At 42.3% G+C, this 6,462-nt stretch overlaps 1 pseudogene; it reads left to right on the top strand.

Annotated features, from left to right (window-relative positions):
- The first annotated feature begins 5,855 nt into the window (after positions 1–5,855).
- Positions 5,856–6,462, top strand: part of LOC127652061 (glutathione S-transferase C-terminal domain-containing protein-like) — a 66,268-nt pseudogene continuing 65,661 nt past the window's right edge.

The raw sequence follows: 6,462 nt of genomic DNA, 5'->3' as shown, positions 1-6,462 counted from the left end.
TTGACTGGCTCCACTCTGCGTGTTCCCTGCCCTGCCTCTGAGCTATTTCCAGCCCTGCATCCAGACCAAGGCTGTATTTTACTCCCAGGATGCAGCAGTGCCTGGTCGCAAACAAATTGGTAATTATATGGTTCAGAGAGTGGTTAAGTGTCCCCCTCCCAGCTCGCGTAGAGGTTAAAATCAGCATCAAAGGAAAGGACAGAAATAGTGGAGGAGACACCGCCTCACACTTAACAGATGAGAGAGAAAGGTGTTTTTACTATGCATGTGCTGATCTGATTATATTATCCCTTTCAAGGCCCACTTGTGTACTAGAAATACACACTCATGTGCGAGAGCAACAGAATGGTGTCTGCACTTGTGTTTCAAACTTGCTCACCTGTAAACCGCTTTGAATAAAAGCATCTGTTAAATGAATAATTGTAAATTTACATATGCATACTTTTCTACACTTCCTGTAATATTTTGCTGTGGATTCAAAACCAAGCTTTGGATATTACTGTTTCTATCCTAGCGCACACAGAACTTAAGCATCTCAATTCTGCAGCAATTCAGATGCCTTCAAAGATGTGGTTTAACCCAAAATGAAAATTCTGGGAAACAAAATGGAAAATAACACCATAAAAGCAGTCCTAAGAGCTTTTGTGACAGCCCATTGTCACTATATGCTTTTGTTTTATGGTGCCGACATTCTTCAAAACATCTCCTTTTGTGTTTACAATAAGGAAAGAAAGTCATGCGGATATCAAATTTCAAATTTTGCAAGAATGATCTATTCTATTCTATTCTATTCTATTCTAATGGCTTACTGAATATTAACATTTTTAACATTAAAGAAAGAAAAAAAATGGCAAAACCTTTTGTTTATGCTGCATACGTCATAATTAATTTATTGTTACTGTAAAATGTTTTATGATATTTTTTCCTGACAACGACTGACAGTTTAAACAGTTGTTTTGAGCATTATGATGTGACCTTGGAGGTTCAGCATGAAATTCCAGTAACAAATTTAAGACAAAAACGTATTAGTAGTTTTGATGACTAAGTCTAAATGAGTACTACAATTTAAAATGGTAAATGAGTAAAGATTAATCTAGAAATGCTCAATATTTGATTAAAATAGGTTTGCTGTTTTATGGTCCATATCTAGGTGGTCTACAACACCATCCTATTTACTTGGATTTTTTTTTTATACACCAAAAATCACACAGAATTTTCATTCATCTACGCTGTTTGGTAGACATACAACTTGTCTACCAAACAGACAACACACACCTCGATTTTAACAATGAGCTCTGGTTACGAGACGCTGAAAAACAGCAAGACGCTGTCACCTCAACGTCAAAGACGTCCGTCTAGCGCATGTTTGTGCATTTCATTCAGAAGTATTCTATATCCTGTTCCGATCATTCAGAACTCAAATTTCAAGTCACATTTTTTTTTTATTTTGCCGGAAATGATCATACAGCATGTTTATCGTGATTGTTCTCCCCACCGAAGGCATCATTATGCAGGGACAATTGTAGACTGATGCAAAAAAAAAAACATAAAACATGTTCTGTAGCGAAGGGTGGAACTAAAACTATGTTGTAGGTTTACAGTAGGATTGTTTTTAGTGTGACACCTACAGCTGCACATGTGTTTCCTAGTGTATTTGGTGTCAGTTCAAACTCTGTGAGTATCTGCACATCACATTTTTTCTTCATATGTAATTTTATATCATTCTAATTATGATATCTCGAAGCCATGCAAAATATGCAGTCAACTAGCAACCTATTTGGATGAAAAATCTATTGACAAATATTTAAACATTTGTGAGTTAATACTCATATTTAATGACTAATATGCATGCACATCAGTCATTTATTCAACCATATATAACGTCTCAGTTACTGTCGTAACCTCCGTTCCCTGATGGAGGGAACGAGACGTTGTGTCGATGTAGAGACACTAGGGGTCTCTCTTGAGAGCCTCGGTTACCTCTATCTTTGAGAAAAGGCCAATGAGAATTGGCAAATAGAATTTGCATACCCCTACCCCGGACATATGGGTTTAAAAGGAGGGAAGCGTGCGTCTGTTCAGATTTTGAGCTGAGGAGCCGAGAGTAAGGTCCCGGCCATTTCAGCAGCTTAGTACAGAGTTGTACAAGAGGGACACAACGTCTCCTTCCCTCCACCAAGGAACGGAGGTTACAACAGTAACGAGATGATCCCCTTCTGTCACTCACTCAATGTTGTGTTGATGTAGTGACACTAGAGGTCCCTATCTAAAAACGCCACAATACTGAAGCGCGTTACGTGGACTGCTGCTGCAGGTGCAAGCAAGCTGCTTTGTGCGATAATAGCAGGTGCATCAGACTGCACATAACCTTCCCCAATGCCCAAAAGACATCATAAAGTTCCCCACATCCCTGAGGGAGGGAAGCGACGTAACTAGCATGGGAGCAGGCCGTGCCAGATGCTGCCTTTTCTCTCTCTATGTTTTCTCTCCATAGAGTGTTAGATGAAGCTGGGGCCATCTAACGCTATAACACGCAACGGGGAAGGCATTCTTTTACAATCCTATTTTTTCAGGGGGAAAAGACCCCACGGAGACCACATCCTGCCCAGCAGGGCAGGTTAACATATGGCAAATATGTCACACGGGCTTACCAGCCACATATGGAAGTGGCGCGGTGGTAGATCCTGCCTCGATGGGGAGGAGCTCTACAAACACAGTGACCGGGGGGCAGAGGCAAATCTGCCCAAGGGACACGTGGGTCTGCCAACAGGGAGACCGTACCGCTGAAAATACATCACAGGAGATTTTGGAATAATCAGAACCTGTGAAGCACCTGTTCCAGTACAGGCAATTCAGTGCCTGCTGTGGGTCTGGCTGCGAACTTCCTCCGCTGAATTCAGAGCCAGAGGGCTAGGGAGGAAGGACACCCAGGGTCCGTGACTTGTGGACTTGACTGGGGGAGTAGAGCACACATCTTCACCTCAGGAGAGGGGAAAGGCGCTATGCACAAGCATTACACTCAGCCAGCTGTACCGTATTACCGAATTCTACGTGTTTGTACCTGTCAAAAGACGGGACGAGACCGGCTCAACCCGGAGATTGTAAAATATTGCAAAGGTATTGGGTGTTGCCCAGCCCGCCACTCTGCAGATGTCTGCTAGAGAGGTGCCATTGGCCAGTGCCCACGAGGATGCCAAACTCCTTGTAGAGTGTGCTCGAACCTGCAAGGGGTGGGCACGGCCTGGGTCTTGTAACCCTGGTTGGGGTCTCAGGATGAGAGTCTGCCGGACCGAACTCCAGGCAAGTGTCGCTGACAGAGAACACTTGCAGGTCCCCAATCCTCTTGATGGAAGTGAGCACGATCAGGAGGGCCGTCTTCATGGAGAGGGCCTTTAGTTCGTCTGATTCTAGGGACTCAAACGGGGCTCTCCGAGAAGACAACGGAGAAATCCCATGAGGGGAATAGGCATGGCCTAGGAGGGTTCAGCCTCCAGGCAACTCTAAGGAACCTGATGATCAGGTCGTGCTTCCCTAAAGACTAACCGTCCACTGCATCGTGGTGAGCCGCTATGGCGGCTACATAAACCTTCATGGTGGAGGGGGACAGCCGCCCCTCCAGCCTCTCCTGCAGGAAAGAGAGCACTGACCCGACTGCGCGCCTCTGTGGGTCTTCAGATCTGGAAGAACACCAATTTGTAAATAAGTGCCAATTTAGGGCATAAAGCTATCTGGTAGATGGAGCTCTGGCTTGAGTAATCGTGTCTACGATGGCTGGTGGTAGAACATTTAGATCTTCCGCATCCCGTCCAAGGGCCAGACGTGGAGGTTCCAGAGGTCTGGGCACCTTTCCCCTGGAAGAAGGAAAGCCGCGACCGCAACGTTACCATGGTCATATTCTCGCAGTGAGAACATGAATCATCCACAAAAGCTGCCTCAGTGTGTTCTCTGCCCAGACATGTGAGGCGTTTAAAGCAGAGTGGTAACGAACGCATCTAGGAATAACACAAGGATGGAAGGGCATCTTGAAAAAGATGCATCTTTAAAAAGATGTTCAACGTCCAAGTGCTGTACTCTTATAGAGAAATATACTCTTTCAACTTGTACATATACTCTTTTAGACAGGCTGTCGAAGCGCCCAGGGGCGTAGTCTGCACTGGGGTGTAGAGAAGAGAAAAGCTGCTAACTTGTAGAGGTGAGTGGAACAGTAGTGGATTTATTCAGCTCGCTGATACACAAACGCTCGGCTCCGAAGAAAAAATCTGTCTGAATAGACACACGCTTCCCACCTTTTATATATATATATACTTGTATGTCCAGGGGAGGAGCATGCAAATTCTGTTGGCAAATTCTCATTTGCCTTTTCTCAAAGATATAGGTAACAAGAGAGACCACTAGTGTCACAACATTGACACAATGTCTAGTCAGTGACAGAAGGAGAACATACTATTTAAACCATATATAACATCAATTTGCATTAAAGGCTTTTTAGTTTAGTAACACATTTCAGACTAATGGCACTTTTCTACTGTACGTTATGGTTTGACTCACCTCAACTCTGATCGTCATAGTTGCGCCGCCTCTACTGCTGTGACATCATCTTAAACAAGACACAAACTGACCAAAACAATTACACGACCGCTAGCTGTTAGCTACTAGCTCATTGTGCTGCATAAAGCAGTTTTTGCATGGTGATTTTACACAAGTGCAACAGTTAAATTGGCCTGGTTGTTTTAGAAGCAAGCTTGCAGTAGCTGGTCAACTAAATAAAGTGAAGCTTTCAAGCAGAGTATAGAGTTAACATAACAAACATACCATCCTCCATCGTGGCTGAGTCCAAGGCACTCTCCCTCCCATTGCTTGCCAGTTTAGATATCGTCCATTTGGTCGAACCAATTCCATTTGTCCTTGATGGTTCTGTATCACTGTATCACTACACTGTTGGTAGGTCCGGTGGTAGCCCTGTGTGGCCAACAACTGAGACACTTCCTCAGAGACATTTTCGTTTCACTCATCGCTAACTAGAGGAATGTCTGCACCTCGTTTATTGAACACGGCGTGGTTTTGCGCACAGTCATTTCTTTTATCACAATTAAAAATTTGCGTGAACAAATGATACTGCTATCGCTGTTACTAACTTTAAAACTAGCGGGTTGATATTGCGTGTCGGAAATCCAGTGACGCTGGTAGTGACGATTCTATCTGACCAATCAGTGATCTGCAGGATTTTGACATCACATTTAGTATCGGCTCTTCTCGCTTGGAACCTCAACCAAGGTGGTACTAAAAAAGTATCAGTTACCAGGTACTATCCAAAGTGGAAAGCCCCAAAAAAGCGAGGCAGAGTCGAGTTGAGTGGAGTTGTACCATGCAGTGGAAAAGCCCCATAACTTGATGTCAGAATATTAAAGAACACTGTACACTCCTAATTAAATCTACTGTCATATACTGCTGTTATACAGATGAAACATATATTATCCTTTCTTTCTATTTTACAGATCAGCACTGAAATGATGCAAACAGACCAAGAGACCCTTTACCCTTTATCTAAGTGTCCACTCAGAATGATGCTGTCTCTCCCCCTGAACTCCTCTATCATCCTCTTCCTCCCCATCATTTCATGTCTACCTGGCCACTGATTAGCCTGACATCCTGCGGCCTCTGTCAGTTCTGGTGCCAGAGGGTCTCAGTGTTTAAGAAGTGAGGAGAGACGAGCTGCCAGAGCTGGTTAGGATGTGCTGTCTCCTGGCTGCATTGGAGTTTGACGTTTGCTTTTGCTTTTTTGGTCTGTTCTCATCCAAAACTGTTTGTATAGCTTCAGAAGATGTTGATTAAACCACTGGAGTCGTAAGATTTACTTCTATGCTGCCTTTATGTGCTTTTTAGAGCTTCAAAGTTTTGGTCACCATTCTCTCACATTATATTCTTCTAAAAATCATCATTAGTGTTCTGCAGAAGAAAGAAAGTCTAGGATGGTATGAGGGTGAGTAAATGATGAGAGACTTTTCATTTTTGGGTGAACTATTCCTTTAAAAGTTTAAAAAACCATCCCAAAGTGTCATAAAAGATGTAATGTGACTTGTGCATCATATTCCAAGTTTTTAAAAGGCATACGATTGCATTGGATTATTAACAGACTTAAAATGTGAATTCCTTATCAGTTATTCATAAATGTAATTAAATTTTTTGTGTGTATAAAACATTTATTGAATTGAATTTGGCACAAATATCTCACAAATCCACTATCATAAACCGCAAGGTGTTTGCAAACAACACTGCTCTATTCCATTAAAAAATAAATAAATATATATATATATATATATATATATATATATATATATATATATATATATATATATATATATTAAGCTTTTGTATTACATTTTATCTATGTATGACACCCTGCAAATATAAATACTCGTGCCATGTGTCGTCACCCACCCATATTATTCAAGAAGGATAAGT

This window comes from Xyrauchen texanus, chromosome 11, assembly GCF_025860055.1.
Source record: "Xyrauchen texanus isolate HMW12.3.18 chromosome 11, RBS_HiC_50CHRs, whole genome shotgun sequence".
Lineage (NCBI taxonomy): Eukaryota > Metazoa > Chordata > Actinopteri > Cypriniformes > Catostomidae > Xyrauchen > Xyrauchen texanus.
This window is presented reverse-complemented; position numbering and strand designations above follow the sequence as displayed.